Here is a 15,988-nt window from a genome sequence, read left to right as displayed (position 1 = left end):
TTTGCTTCAAGAAGTTTCAAGCCATCCAAGGATCCTTTGAAGCTAGATCTATTTTTCTCTTTTCCAGTAGGTTCATCCATAAAACTTGAGGTAGTAATCATGTTCATAACATCATTCGATTCTTACATATAAAGCTATCTTATTCGAAGGTTTAAACTGGTAATCACTAGAACATAGTTTAGTTAATTCTAAACTTGTTCGCAAACAAAAGTTAATCCTTCTAACTTGACTTTTAAAATCAACTAAACACATGTTCTATATCTATATGATGTGCTAACTAAATGATTTAAAACTTGGAAACACGAAGAACACCGTAAAACCGGATATACGCCGTCGTAGTAACACCGCGGGCTGTTTTGGGTTGGATAATTAAAACCTGTCTTAACCTTTGAATTAGAATCTTGTTTTCTGGGAAAATGATTTTTCATATGAACATGATAACGTGTCCAAAAATCATAGCTAAACTCAAAGTGGAAGTATGTTTTTTTTAAATGGTCATCAAGATGTCGTTCTTTCGACGGAAATGACTACCTATTTCAAATCCGACTTGTAACCTGTAAATCCGACTATAAACCACCACTTTTTCAGTTTAGTTTCACAAAATTTAGTTCGTTCCAAAACCATAGCAATTTGAATCACTCAAAACGGAGTTGTAACGAAGAAATTATGGGCAAAACAATATTGGTTAGAATTCTACATTTTGAATTCGGGATTTTTGAACAAAAATCTATACTAACCATATCCTAGCTAACTTTGCTTGTATTATACATGTATTCATACATATTTCCTTGTACCATACTAGTCTTGGTTAATCGTAAGACACATGTACACAATACGTCGAGATAACTTCAAAGACAATAGTTGTACAGGGGGTCGTGATTAAACCTTAGACAATATATATACAATACGTCAGATAAATCGTAAGACACATGTACACAATACGTCGAGATAACTTCAAAGACAATAGTTGTACAGTGGGTCGTGATTGAGTCTTAGACAATATATATACAATTCGTCGGATAAATCGAAAGACACCACATACACAATACGTCGAGATGACTTCAAAGACAATAGCTGTATCGTGGGTCATGATTGATTCTTATACAATACGTGTACACTATGTTTTGAAATATATATTTACTACTAATTGTGAACTACTAACGTTGGACTGCTAACTTGACAACTTAAATCATTAACACGTAAATAAAAATATAATATGAATATAATTCTATCACATTTTGATATATATATATATTTGTTATAGGTTTGTGAATCGTCCTGTGACCAAGTCTGATTTTCGACGAATTGAAAATCTGTGAAGGTGAGTTATAGTCCCATTTTTACTATCTAAATTATTTTGGGATGAGAATACATGCAAATTTATAAATGTTTTACAAGATAAGCACAAGTTCATGAAACTACATTCTACGACTGTTTTGTTATACCGGATATCTGTACTTATTATTATTATGCTTGGTAACCTAAGAATTAGTGAAAAACACTAATTGACGCGAATCCTAAAGGTAGATCTACGGGCACCAACCACCCCCATTTTCGAATAGTGGAAATGCTTTAGTACTTCGAAGGGTTCTTGTCATACATTTGAATAGTGGAATGTATGATGCCAGATATCTTAAGCGCTCTATGTTAAGGTCGGTTACCAGGCGACTCATCGTATGAATGATTTTTGCAGTTGTAATGATCCTGCGCATTTAATTAAATGAAATCTTGTGGCTTATTAAATGTTATGATTATTATATAGAAATTAAACCTATGACTCACCAACATTTTTGTTGACGTTTTAAGCATGTTTATTCTCAGGTGAATATTAAAAACGCTTCCGCTGTCGTATGCCAACCCAAGGTCAAGATTTGGAGTCGGCATAATTGTTTATATTGTTTAAACTTGCATTCGGAGTGTTTGTTGTAATATATTTGATCAGGTTGTAAAGGGTTGTGTAAAAACTTATTTATTTGAGGAGATTGTCTTTGATAGACAATCTAAAGTATGTCATTAAGACCTTTATTCAATAATAAAGGTTATGGTTGTTTTTAAAAACGAATGCAAGATTTGAAAAACGTCTCATATAGAGGTCAAAACCTCGCAAAGAAACCAATTAATATGAAACGTTTATAATTAATATGAACGGGGCATTTCACACATGATCACTAATCAATGCCAATTTAGTGGTACAGCAAAAGAAGATCCAAACGAACATCTTCGAACTTTTAATAGAATCTGTAATCTATTTAAAATTCGAGAAATCGAAGATGAAACGATCTATCTTATGTTGTTCCCCTGGACTTTAAAGGGAGAAGCCAAAGATTGGTTAGAATCGTTACCTGAAGGAGCGATTGATTCATGGGATGTTTTAGTTGAGAAATTTCTTCAAAGATTCTTTCCGGCATCTAAAGCCGTGAGACTTCAAGGAGAAATTGCCACGTTCGTGCAAAAGACAAATGAAACGTTATATGAAGCATGGACAAGATTCGGAAAGATGTTGAGAGGATGTCCTCAACACGGTTTAGATACTTTTCAAATAGTTCAAATCTTTTACAAAGGCATTGACGTCGCTACAAGAAAAGACATCGACACAGCCGCTGGTGGTTCTATTATGAAGAAAACCGCAACCGAAGCTCACAAAATCATTGATAACACAGCCTCCCACTCTCATGAGTGGCACCAAGAAAAAGATATTTTTCATTCATCTAAAGTGGCTAGAGCCGATTCTAGCCATGATTTTAATTCCGTTTCCGCAAAAATAGATGCTTTTGAAAGACGAATGGAAAAGATGAATAAAGATATTCACGCAATACGAATCAGTTGTGAGCAATGCGGTGGACCACACTTAACGAAAGATTGTCACATTGAACAAACAATGGAACAAAGAGAGAATGTTTCCTACATAAACCAAAGGCCGGGAAATAATTATCAAAATAATTATCAACCGCCAAGGCCAAACTTCAATCGAAATCAAAACATTCTTTACAATCCAAATGGACCAAACAATAACTCGTACAACCAACAAGGTTCGAATAACCAACCAACTCAAAACAACACTTTCAGTCAACAAAGACCTAGCTTGTATAAGCCACCACAACAAACCGATGAGAAAAAGTCAAATATGGAAGAAATGATAACAAAGCTAGTTGAATCTCAAACACAATTTCTTGAAACTCAAACCCAAACAAATGAGAGGTTTGATCAATCATTAAGAACTCAACAAGCTTCCATTTTGAATCTAGAAAAACACGTAGGTAATCTAGCTAGCATGATGAGTGAAAGGGAACAAGGAAAGCTACCGAGTAATTCTGAAGTAAACCCTCGGAATGAAAATATTAACATGGTTTCAACGAATTCTGAAAAACCAGCATCAGAAGATGGAAAGGTTTCAGATATGAGTGACGATGAAGAAGTCACACCACCGCCAGGTTTTGAAAAACCAATGTATGCACCATACAAACCACCCATCCCGTTCCCAATAAAAGGAGTTGAGTATGAGCAAGTAATAAGTAATAAAGTTGGTGATACGAATGGAAAAAAGAGGAAGAATAAGCAAGTGCAAGAAACCAAGACCGCAAAAATAAAACCGGTAAAGAAAGTTCCACCGAAACTTCCACCCAAGATGGGCGATCCGGGTGAATTTATTGTTTCTTGTCTACTTAGTGATTGTGTCATGTATAATGCACTAGCAGATTTAGGTGCGAGTGTGAGTATTATGCCTTTTTCATTATATAAAAGATTAGGTGTAGGTAAGATAATTCCAACGGAAATGAGTGTTCGATTATTTGACCAAACCATTAGGCACCCAGTTGGAATTGCTGACAACCTACCCATTCAAGTGGGTAATTTAACCTTTCTAGTCGAATTTGTTGTCATTGACATAGAAGAGGACTCGAACATTCCTCTGATTTTAGGTCGACCATTCTTAGCGTCCACCGGGGCGTTAATAGATGTAAAAGGAGGTAGATTGACCCTTAGTGATGGTGAAAAATCGGTTACCTTTGTGAATAAAAAGTCTAAATCTCCACCAACCAAAACCGTTGAACCTCCAACGGTAGTGCTTAATAATAATAAAACGCCTAAGTGTGGAAAAGATGAAGTAACACCAAATGATGACCTGATAACAAAAGACCCTGTTGTTAATACGAAATTAAATGACCCCGTTATTGACAGTTCAATAAAAAAGCTTTATAAACGGGTGCAGGATGCTAAGATTAAGGGGAACTTTAAGTTATATAACCGGTTATTATCCAATCTGTCGCTTAAAGAAAAGGCGAAATTAGTTGAATTTTTGGATATTACACAGGAAACCGACCATTGGATGAAAGCAAAAGTTAAACATATGCAAATTAATAATGGTCTAGATGAATTTGACGATGAAGTTAATCACAATTTCGACACCACAGCTAACTAAGTGTGGGAAGAATTAAATGTTTTAAGGGTTATATATAATGTTGTCTAGAGTTAGATGTTCTGTTTTCGTGTAGTTCTCGAGAATGGAATCCAAATGGTCTTTCCCTAGCAGACCCTAAAGAACTAGTCTTCTTCCCCCATTCTGAATTTTTTGTTTTATAGGTTTTAGAAGATGAAGAATTCCTTTGAACTGAACCAAAATCAAATCGAACGACTTTCCTATGAGTCGACCAAAGCAGGTCACTGAGGATTCCATCTTATAGGTAAGTATGTACAGTTTTTATTTTATTTTATTTTGCTTTTAACCTTTTGAATTTTAAAACGCTGGATTGTTCGCTAAAAAGTATTAAATTGATATTCGGTAAAACTAGGTAATATAACCGAATTTATTGATATCAGGAAAAAAGTTTAATCCAACACAGCGAAATTCAACGTTTATTCATAAGGTATAAATATCTTTAATCAATCAATTAAAATATTGCAAAAATTCGTCAGGAGTAAAACTAGGTAATATAGCCGAAATTACTTTACCGAAAAAAGGGACGTATATTTGTTAATATTTGATTGATTAAAGTGGGATAAAAGAACAAAAAGATTTTTATTTTTAATTTATTTTTCATTATTTTTAAAATTAAATATATAATATATTACTATGTTATTTTAAATATAAATATATAAAATTAATGTATGTAAATTTTAATAATATTTTCATAAAATTAATATGCATTTTAAATTTAAGTTTGGTGTGAATTTAAAAACAAAATGTACTTTAGTTCATTGAGTTAAAAATTGATTTCAAAAATTTCGTCGCAAGTGAAAACTAGGTTTCGAGCCGAAATTGCTTTACCCAAGGGAGGGGCGAGAAATTTTGTTATCATTATTTTTAATTTTATTAACCTAAAGTATGCAAAAAAAAAAAAAAAAAAAAAAAAAAAAAAAAAAAAACTATTACCTCCGCGATCGCGGAGCTGTGAGGCAAAGAGCCTACGCGATCGCGGAGCACCAAAATTCTGGACAGATTAAACTGGTCGAACAGACCAGTCCCAAACACCACTTCATTATTTTAGCTGCGAAAATACTCCGAAAAACACACACAAATTCGCGATTTTTCACCATTTTTCACCAAATCTTTCCTAAAATCACAATGAGGAGGTTCCTACCAAGAAGTTTTTCAAGAAGAGGGGTAAATTTCTACACATTACACTCTTTAATTCGTATTTAATGTGTTCTTGAGCAATATTATACCTAATTTGATTTTGTTAATTTCTAGCTTAATTGTGCTTAAATTGTTTGTATATTATGCTTGTATAACCTAGATTGATGCTATTTAAAACAATTAGAAGCCTTAAATGTCAAATTTTGAGTAATCTAGGGTTTGTGTTCTTGAGCAAAATTGGGGCTTTTTGATATAAACAGGTTATGGTCAATTTTTGTTGTTAGTTCATGTTTAATTAAGTAGTGTAACATGTTTAGGTTGCTAAATGATCAAAACTTTGATCCTAAACATGATTTTTGAGCATGAAAGTAGACTTTTTAAGAAAAAAATGCATGAACAAAGTTATTTTGATATGAATGCCATTTGAAACTTGTTTAATTGCTAGTAATGGTTATTTTGACATGTTATTTGAGTAGAATGCGTAAAAACATTGTATACATTTTCGTACATATTTATTTGTAAAAATGTAGAAATGCTAAAAATATGAAAATGTGTATAAGTTTAATATTGTTTAAACATGTCATTATAATTATTTTAATTTATGATTCTGCTAATACTAATGCATATTTGGATGCACAAAAATTTTGTTTAATGTGTTTTGCAGACTGAAAGGGGTGAATCTTCATCCGCATCCCAAGCTCACAATGCTCCTCATGAGAACATAGACGAAGAGGAGATTAATGACCAATACAGGCAAAATACGCCTCATCCAGTCATTTCATATTCAAATATTCATGAGGAGGATTTACACCCAAATTTGAGGTTTGACAGATTTTGGATAGAATATCCAAAATATCAAAGAAACTTGCACGCTCTTCAGTCTAATGCTGTTGAAGTACCCAGGATAATAGATTGGGAACCATTAGAAACAGTAGGATTGGCCGATCCAATCAGAGAATTACTTACACAAAGGTATGGTAATTCTACTTTTAATGACTGGGAACGTTTGTTCAATATACGTAGGCGTGTATATAGAGAGTGGTGTGTAGAGTTATTATGTAGTATTGAAATAAATGATCGGGTAGCTACCTTAACCGATCAGAGTTTTATTAGATTTTTATTAGGAGGTGTGATGCGCCAAATGTCTTTATTAGATATGGCTCAGGCTTTGTGCATATATACGCCTGAGGAGCTAGCATCATATGATTGTAGAGAATTAATAGTTAATGGTAGGAGGGTTGATGAAGGTTTTGATATGCATGGTATATGGAGTATAATGACTAGCCATGACCGATTTAGAGGGGGGCATTACTCTTATACTGATATTGATAGAGCTGAGCTAAGAGTAATCCATAGATTCTTAGCAAACTCGATTACACAGCGAGGTAGAAACAAAGAGAAGGTAAATGAAAATGATTTATTTTATCTCATGTGTATTCGAGACCCACAGAGCGCTGTAAGTATACCTTATTGTGTGGGTTATTATTTATCAGCTATGGTTAAGGGTATGCGGCCAAATTGTATAATAGGAGGTGGTATCTTTGTTACATTAATTGCTGAATATCTCGGTATCGATAGAAGTCAGGGGGGATTAATAATTCCAACACCAGAACCCCGTGATAAAATTGGATTGCAAGTATATCATGGTGCTAAGGTTTTAAAGAGACGACACAACGCTGCAGCACCATATGATGGCAACCATCCACAGGTCGAACGAGATCAACAGCAAGGTAATATGGGAGGGGGGAATCAGATGACAGAAATGCAAATTTTTATGGCACAACACGAGTATGAAATGGCTAGACAACGAGCATTTCAAGACTGGCAATATCATCAAAGCCAAATCATGAGTCATTGTGCGCATATAAATACCAATTACATTCCTACTCAAATGCCCATATTTCCTCCTTGGACTACACAGACTAGACCACCGTACCCTACATATGATCCAGCTCAAGCATTCTACAGCATTTACGGCTATGACTGGATTCCCTACTGGCACCATCCTCATCAACCCTAATTTTCTTTTATATACCTATTTTTATTTATTTTGTAACTTGTAATTTTATACTTCTTTATTATTATAATTTGTTAATTTTCTAACTGTTTAATTTTAGATTTTATTTTTGAACGTGGGGATTATATGCCAAACTTCAAAAATATGTGTATATGTTTGTAGTTTTTGTGATGTGCAAAACAGGGTAAAACAGCGAACTTTCAAAGACTGGCATTAAGTTCAGCAAAAGCTATTACTTTTGACAAAAAAACGAAAAACTAGTGTGATGTAACAACAGACGGAATGAACAAAATGATGTACACCGTTTATCATTCAAAACAGACAACAATATGTTTGGAAAAATTGGTAAAATTTTAATCATTCTTTACGCTAATCGCCTTCATGAATTTAAATTTATACTGATTTCTTGCAAATGAGGGCATTGCAAGATCTTAAGTGTGGGGAGAGATTAAATTCCTTCGAGTTTTAAAATTTTATTTATACACTTAGTTTAAATAACCATCGTTAAAAATGCTAGTAAAGTAGTAGTTGTATTAGAATCTAGTGCTCTCTGATAATAAAGAACAGCCCTAGTCTTATATACTGACTACCCAATTCTAGTAAAATTTTTCAAAATTTTCAACTAAATGAATTCAAAATCATGTTTATACAAATTTATGAACGATAAAACTAGGTTGTGGAACCGAAATTATTGTTACCTCGGAAAGGACGTAAATTGAGAAACAGCCTTAAACGCAAGAATTCATTTAAAATGAAATAGAGGAGAATAAAAAGGCAAAGAAATAAATAAATAAAAGCCAAGTGTGGGGAGAATGTACCAAGTTATTCAATTAAAAACTGTCTATCACATGTTTCTGTGAAGTTTATTGCAGGTGCTTTTGTTTTGGACTAAATTAACTGTTTTACCCGGTTTATTGTAATACATTTGAGAAAAAAAAAATGGATCAATTCCATCATTAAAATGAAGTAAAGTCTTCAGAAAAAGGAATGCGCTTCTTGATTTAGGTCAGGAAGTTGTCATCCAGACCAGTTGTAGAGTCTACGAAAAACCTTGAAAAGTTTTCTCGAAAATCAGCTGGAAATCCACGGACCTCAGCATCAAACAGGGTCGCCAAGTGGTCAGACTTATCCTAACCATGAAAGGATCTGTCTCGTACAATGGGGGGGCACCATGCAAATTAGTCTATAATACTAAATAAATCAGATCCCCAGAAAGGATAATCTCCTTAAAGAATTAAAAATCAGCTTTTAAGCCTGATATTACTCAATCCTTGAGATTGAACTTAAAGATTGAGAATTCAAACTCATGGAATTCAATGATATCTAAACTCGAGCTTGAACGAGAAAATATTTTGATCAAAATTAAAACCACTTTGTTTTCTGAAAACCTATTTTTAATGCGTTCATTACCATTGAACGTAAAATCCTGAGAATTCATCAGAATTCATTAGGTCACCTGAACAAAATCGGGTGTCAACCGTAAGAACGGTGGTTGCATAACATGGTCAAAGACAGGACCTTGTGCCAGACCGAAAAAGCAAAGGATGATCTTTACTATTGCTCCTACAAAGGATAGTAACTGCATCCGACACGTTTTAGACCATAAAACAGAAGCATGTCATTAGACATTGCCTTAACAGTTTCTTGTTCATCGCTTTCCTTTACAACCGGACGGTAGTTTGCCGAAAGGTAATATACGGAACAAGTAAACTGGACGTGTGCTTTCCAATACAGGGATAGCAGTGGATTACACGAACCTAAAAGTTTTTAGCCAAAATATTGATCCACAAATATATTTTGCAACACCGATAGTGGGTTAAATCAGAAAAAAAAACCTGTTTAGGGTAAAATCTAGCTTGAATTTTCAAAAAAATCAAATATTTTCAGAAAGATCCAATTTCCGTAAGGATCTAATTTTTTATAGTCATGTGGGACTGTAAACCACAACGTTACTATCATTGTTCATACCGCCGAATCAAAATCACTGATGTATAAAGTGTGAAGAATAAAGAAGTGATTCATATGATTTAATTTCAAGTTCTATATTGCTTGAGGACAAGCAACGCTCAAGTGTGGGGATATTTGATAACGCTAAAAACGAACACATATTTCATAGCGTTATTCCTCCAGAAAGACAAGATTTCAGTTGCAATTGTTCTATTTCCAAGTGATATTCATATAAATAAATAAGTGCGAAGACTGAAGACGTAAATGAAGATTTGAAGACGCAAATGACCAAAAAGCTCAAACGTACAAGTTACAATCCAAGTGGTTCAAATTATTGATGAGAAACGTCTAAAAAATAACAAAGGTACGAACCGCGGAACGCAAAGTACAAGATATCTCAGCGTACAAAAAGACGTTCGAAAATCCAGAACCGGGACTTAAATCGAGAAACAACGTACGACTCAACGGAGCTAAAAGTACAAGTCCACTATGCACAAGAATATAATATAATATTTAAATAATTATATAAATTATTTATATATTATATATATTTATTAATTTATGTCGACAAGCTAGCAAACGAAGTCAGATGAGCTGGAAAAAGAAGCTCCGTGATCGCGGAGATGTGAAGCCTAAAAACCACGCGATCGCGGAGTAAACAGGGACAAATGTGGGCCTATAAAAGGCTGCGCAATTCGATCGATTTATTTAATCTTTTTCCTTTTCCATTCTCAACATACGAGATATATATATATATATTATAATTTTAATTTTAATTTTAAGTTTAATAATAATTGGGGTATTGTAGCGAATGTTTTACGGGTATTAAAGTCGAATCTCTGTCCGTGTACCACTACGCTAATTTTAATCATTGTAAGTTATGTTCAACCTTTTTAAATTAATGTCTCGTAACTAAATTATTATTATGTTTATTTGAGCCGAAGTAATCGTGATGTTAGACTAAAAATATTAGACGGGGTTATTGGGCTTTGGACCATAATTAGGGTTTGGGCAAAAGACCGACACTTGTGAAAATGGGACTATTGACTATTAATAGATGGGGGGTATTGTTTATTAAATTGACAACTCATTGGAGCCTGTCGAACCTATCTTCAAATTTATTTAACCTAATAATTATTAATGATTGTAAATGTCCTATTTAGTGACATTTATACGGAATCTTTTACAATCATTTATTTAATCAGTTGGGTTGGGTAATTGATTATTCATTCTGATCAAATGGATGAATTAATACATCATGGACTAATTAAAACAGGGGTGGATTTCACTCAACGACAACTGGTGGAATTGTTAATAAAGTATTAATACCTTGGACTACATCCAGTCGATAACCTGGTGTAGTTATTAACAAGTATTAAAACCTTGTTACAGTTCGAATCCCTAATTAGTTGGAATATTTGACTTCGGGTATAAGGTTAATTTGATGACGAGCACCTATTATAATTATAACCGATGAACTATTATGGACATAAAACCAGATGGGTATCAAATATTCCAGGCCAAAGGACAATTAACCCAGGGTAATAAATTACAATCAAAACGTCAAACATCATGATTACGGAAGTTTAAATAAGCATAATAGTTTTATTTTACATCTCATCGTACTTTTATTTACCGTCATTTTACTTACTGTCATTTTATTTATCGCACTTTAATTATTGTTATTTTAATTATTGTCATTTACTTTACGCTTAAGTCTTAAAATCGACAAACCGGTCATTAAACGGTAAAACCCCCTTTTTATAATAATAATAATACTACTATTATACTTATATATATTATGTACAAATATAGTTATATAAAAATATAGTGTAAGCTACGCTAGTGTCCCTGTGGAACGAACCGAACTTACTAAAAACTACACTACTCTACGATTAGGTACACTGCCTATAAGTGTTGTAGCAAGGTTTAGGTATATCCATTCTATAAATAAATAAATAAAACTTGTAAAATTAGTACCGTATTCGTGATAAAAATAACACTATTTCGTACGCACCCCGCTACAGCATCAACATACATACATACATATATACATACATACATACATACATACATACATATATATATTTATATATATATATATATTCATTAGAATGAAAAATCTTGTATGCAGATATATATTTCATTAGACATATTTACTGATGAAAATTGTTGTATCTAAATAAAATAAGATTTATATATAGCTATACATATATTAATAATCTAGTAGGAAAAAGTGACATTATATATTTATATAATAACTATTTATTAAAATTATTATATAATAGTAATTATGTAATACTCCGTATATGTTAATCACTATTACAATCGGATTTGCTTTACAAATATAAATAACACAAGAGTTTGTACGTGTGTTACATAAATATGGAATCTCTTTTGATTGTTAGTAGGATAAATATATTATTTAATAATAATATAATTAATTTCTATATTTATCACAAGTCACCACTTAGGTAATTCATACCCTTAGTTGACCACGAGCCGCCACATAAGCAAATTAAATCAGAATTAATAACAGAGTGACACATCAGTATAATGACACGTGATTTTTATAATGTATAGATATTATAATTTATATTTATGTTTATATAATCTATATTTGTAAATCTATATCTATAGGTATATATTAAATTATAATTAATATATGCTCAGATTTACCTTGGTGATCAAGCTTTCTTTTTGTTAACATTCCTTGCACATGAATATGATTTTAATTGATTCTTAATATTACTTATTGATTAATTGATTTATCATAGTATTATATGTATTACTCCATGGTGATCATAATGCAGTAGTATATTTTTGTATTTGTATTTTTATTCGGTAGGCATTAGATTGTTATTGTTATCTCTCTTATACTAATAATAAAGTGGTTAATGAGTGACAATTCAACTAAAATTTCAATCCTAGCCATCCATTTCTATTAAATCCTATAATCTCAACCACTCATTTCAAAATCCATAACTAATCACGTGACAAGTAAACTTAGGAGACATAATAAGACCTTAATACCCCTATTAGCTAAAAATCACACGGGAAGGTTAAGGCAAATTAGGGGTTGTTTTCAAATTAGGGGTCATCTTCTTCCCAACCTTTTGGATCGACGCACCATTCATCATCCTCAATTCGTCATTCTCTCTACCAATCATCGCTACCAATTCTTCACCTTAAATAGGGTTCCCAAATCACACCACCCGTAATATAAGTATACATTACACAAAAAATAAACCGGTCCACTTTATTCCCTTCACCTTCATCCCTGAATTCCTAATTAGGGTTTTAAAAATCGAGCCACATATTGAGCCTGCTTTGAATCTATTAACTAATCGATCTTCATCTCACAATCGTGTATTGCGGTTTAAATTTGACCCTGAAATTGAGTCTGCTTGGTAATAAAGATACTAATTAACGGTACATGAATCCTTCACCGGGTAATCATCTTTCATTATATGTATTTACAATAGTTGATTTATTAATGGATTGTTGGTTCATTCGATTCAGTTATGAAATAGCAAAGTTCTATGTTTATACTTTGAGTAATTCTTCTCTTATTCGATTATAATTCAAATCACCAATTTATTTGTGTTTCTTTCCAGATACGAAAAACCGCTTCTTCCTGTCTCATTATCTTTATTATTCCGTTTTACGTCAACAGTGTAATGGTTGACAACGATAGGTAATTTTGAAAGAATTAGCGTTCTTATTGAATTTTTTGAATTGATTCTACATTATGCTAATATTATTAGTGTTTGTTAATAATGTAATTTCCAGTTTTTGATCAAATTTATAGATTTGTTGCTTATGCGTTGCTTAGGGTTTGTTGATACATCTGCAGAAATGAATCCAACGTCAATACCCATCGGTGAATCTGATTGCTTTGAATCAACTATGATAATGCAAAAAGGTATGACTTCGATCCTAATGTTCAGGTATATGCTAAATGAATTTTTTGTAGTCTCATCTTTATTGTTCAGGTATACACTTAATGAGTTTGTCAAGATCCTAGCATTATCAAAGCGTTCATTGACTTTAATCCTAATGTTCAGGTATATGTTTAATGAATTTCATCCAAGCATCTTGATTTGCTAGGACTTTGTTAATTTTATGTTATTTTATGTTTATTTACATTTTATTTGAGTCTAATTTTATTGTTATTGGTTTATAGTAAAAAGTCTACTATTTTTTATTGGCTTTTTGGTTTTGATTTGTCCAATGATATTCTTCTATGTTTGATTAAAGATATACCTGAAGCCTTTGTTGTTCATAATTAAAGTTTTTTTTTTATGTGTATTTTTCCTCTATAACTTATGTATAGATACATCATCTTTCGAATAAAGCTTTTTCCATCTTTCATACATACATGATAGGATTTGTTAATCTTCCTCTTAATATGGAGTAATTTTTTTGATGTTGTTCATTAGTGCTAATTTTTTTTCTTTGTAAAAATTGCCTTTCTTATGCTTTATATTATCTTTTATATTTATATTGTCTATAAAGGATTTTGATTTTGTGTAGGTGTATGTCTTAGTTGGTCTTTTGGATGCTTTTAGCACCATTCTTTTATCATTAAACATCTTATAACTTTGAATTAAAAACATTTTTGACTGAATACATATCACTACTCAAAAGTGACCATGCAATATGGTCAGCAGATGGGTCATGCCGCTTCCCTACATGTTGACCAAGCGTAAGTTCATCTAATTTTAAGCAGGTTCTTATTTGAAGGCTTAAGCAGGTTCTTATTTAAAGGCTTAAGCAGAGAAAAATAGTGATTGTTTCATTTGTTTAGTTTTTCGGTTTTATAGTAATAGTAATCGATAGAGACAGGAAGAAGGCAATTAAATACAGTTATAGTAACGATTTATAATTTTTAAAGAAAGAAAGAGTTCTACATTTGGTTAATTAATAAAGTGTTCAAAGCTTTAGTTTTTACATAGAATTTTAAGATATAGAGTGTGATAAAGCACAATCAGTCGTTAGAAAAACTAAGAAGAAGCAAGTGATAGACGGACTGGATCGTAGCAAACAAGCGGAGAAGAAAAAGAGATGTTTAGAGAAAGCTCTTGCAGCTTCAGCCGCCATTATTTCTGAGCTTGGAAAGAAGAACCAGAAGACAAGACAGAAGAACAACATAGGTTGGATCAAGAGTGTGCTGCCATAGCTGAGGTTATGTGATGACCCGAAAATTTGCGACTAAATTTAAACTTAATTTGTAAATGATTAATGGTTTCGACACGATAAACAAAGCCTGTTAGGCTGAATCTCAAAAGTTTTGAACAATTGATAGATGTTCAGTTGACCTTGATTAGTAACCGACGATTCACAAACAATTGTGTGAAAACAGAAATGTATATATAAACATATATATATACACAGATTAACTGAAAACGTTAACGAGATGTTAAATGTATAATGTCTCACGTTAAACTAATTTGTTTCAAACGTACGAAAACGTTGTTCGATATTAAAGAATTTGATGACCTTGATTGAACAACTTGCAACGTGTGTTTAAAACGTGTTTAAGTATATTGAATATATATTTATAAATATATAGCTTCGAGTTATCTGAAAACGATAATAACATTCGGTTATTGATTCAATTAATATTTAGTTATGTTAATTAGAACGTTTGAGAAATAAACGCTGACATATAAATGAATTACATGAATTTAGGTTTTAAAGTGTAAACGTTTTGATTTAAAAGACTACTATTTTATATATCGAGACGATGATTTATAGAAGCAAATAACCAAAACGCTCGAACGTTAAAGTTACAATTTTAATGATATAGTTTATTGGTAATTTAAATCTATATTTTGACAAAGGTACGAGTCATGAAACGTAAAATGCTAGTTTTCTTTGCGTACGAAACAACGTTCGAAAAACCGAAACCGGGACATAAGTCAAGAGAAAACGTACAAGTCATTGGAACTAAATTTACAAGTTCACTATGCACGAGAATAAAATATAATATATAATTAATTAAAATAAATTATATATTATATATATATATTTATTTATTATGTCGACAAGCTCTGAGACAAAGCAGGATGAGTTGGAAAACTAACCTCCGCGATCGCGGAGGTATATAGGCTGAGGGTATCACGATCGCGGAGCTCTACTGTATCAGTCTGGGCCTATAAAAGCCAGAATTCTTGATCTGTTTTTCATCATAAAAAAATATTACTCCGTATGATTATTATTATTATTAATATTAAGATTATTAATAATCTTAATAATATTAGTATTATTATTATTATTTTTACGATACAAAAATAATAATATACATAAAATACTACGACGGAGTGCTGACCAAGTAATTTTCAAAACAAGTTTTCGAGTGGGTTTAAGCTAAGGAAAATATGGGTTATTGCCAAGGAGGTTATGGGTAATGTTCGGGGGTATTTTTGTGAATCAAACCTCGTGTTTAT

At 32.2% G+C, this 15,988-nt stretch overlaps 1 long non-coding RNA gene and 1 other non-coding gene across 2 annotated transcripts; one reads left to right on the top strand and one right to left on the bottom strand.

Moving 5' to 3' along the window:
- Positions 1-2,419: 2,419 nt before the first annotated feature.
- LOC139887243 (small nucleolar RNA R71) lies at positions 2,420-2,526 on the bottom strand. Its single transcript, XR_011773081.1, has one exon. It is a non-coding gene; the product is annotated as a small nucleolar RNA R71 (small nucleolar RNA).
- A 10,116-nt stretch (positions 2,527-12,642) lies between these two features.
- Positions 12,643-14,851, top strand: LOC139856879 (uncharacterized). Its single transcript, XR_011762207.1, has 3 exons — positions 12,643-12,988; positions 13,154-13,233; positions 13,393-14,851. It is a non-coding gene; the product is annotated as an uncharacterized lncRNA (long non-coding RNA).
- Positions 14,852-15,988: the final 1,137 nt, after the last annotated feature.

This window comes from Rutidosis leptorrhynchoides, chromosome 1 (genome assembly GCF_046630445.1).
Source record: "Rutidosis leptorrhynchoides isolate AG116_Rl617_1_P2 chromosome 1, CSIRO_AGI_Rlap_v1, whole genome shotgun sequence".
Classification (NCBI taxonomy): Eukaryota; Viridiplantae; Streptophyta; class Magnoliopsida; order Asterales; family Asteraceae; genus Rutidosis; species Rutidosis leptorrhynchoides.
The sequence above is the reverse complement of the archived record's forward strand: the minus strand, read 5'-3'. Positions and strand labels throughout refer to the sequence as shown.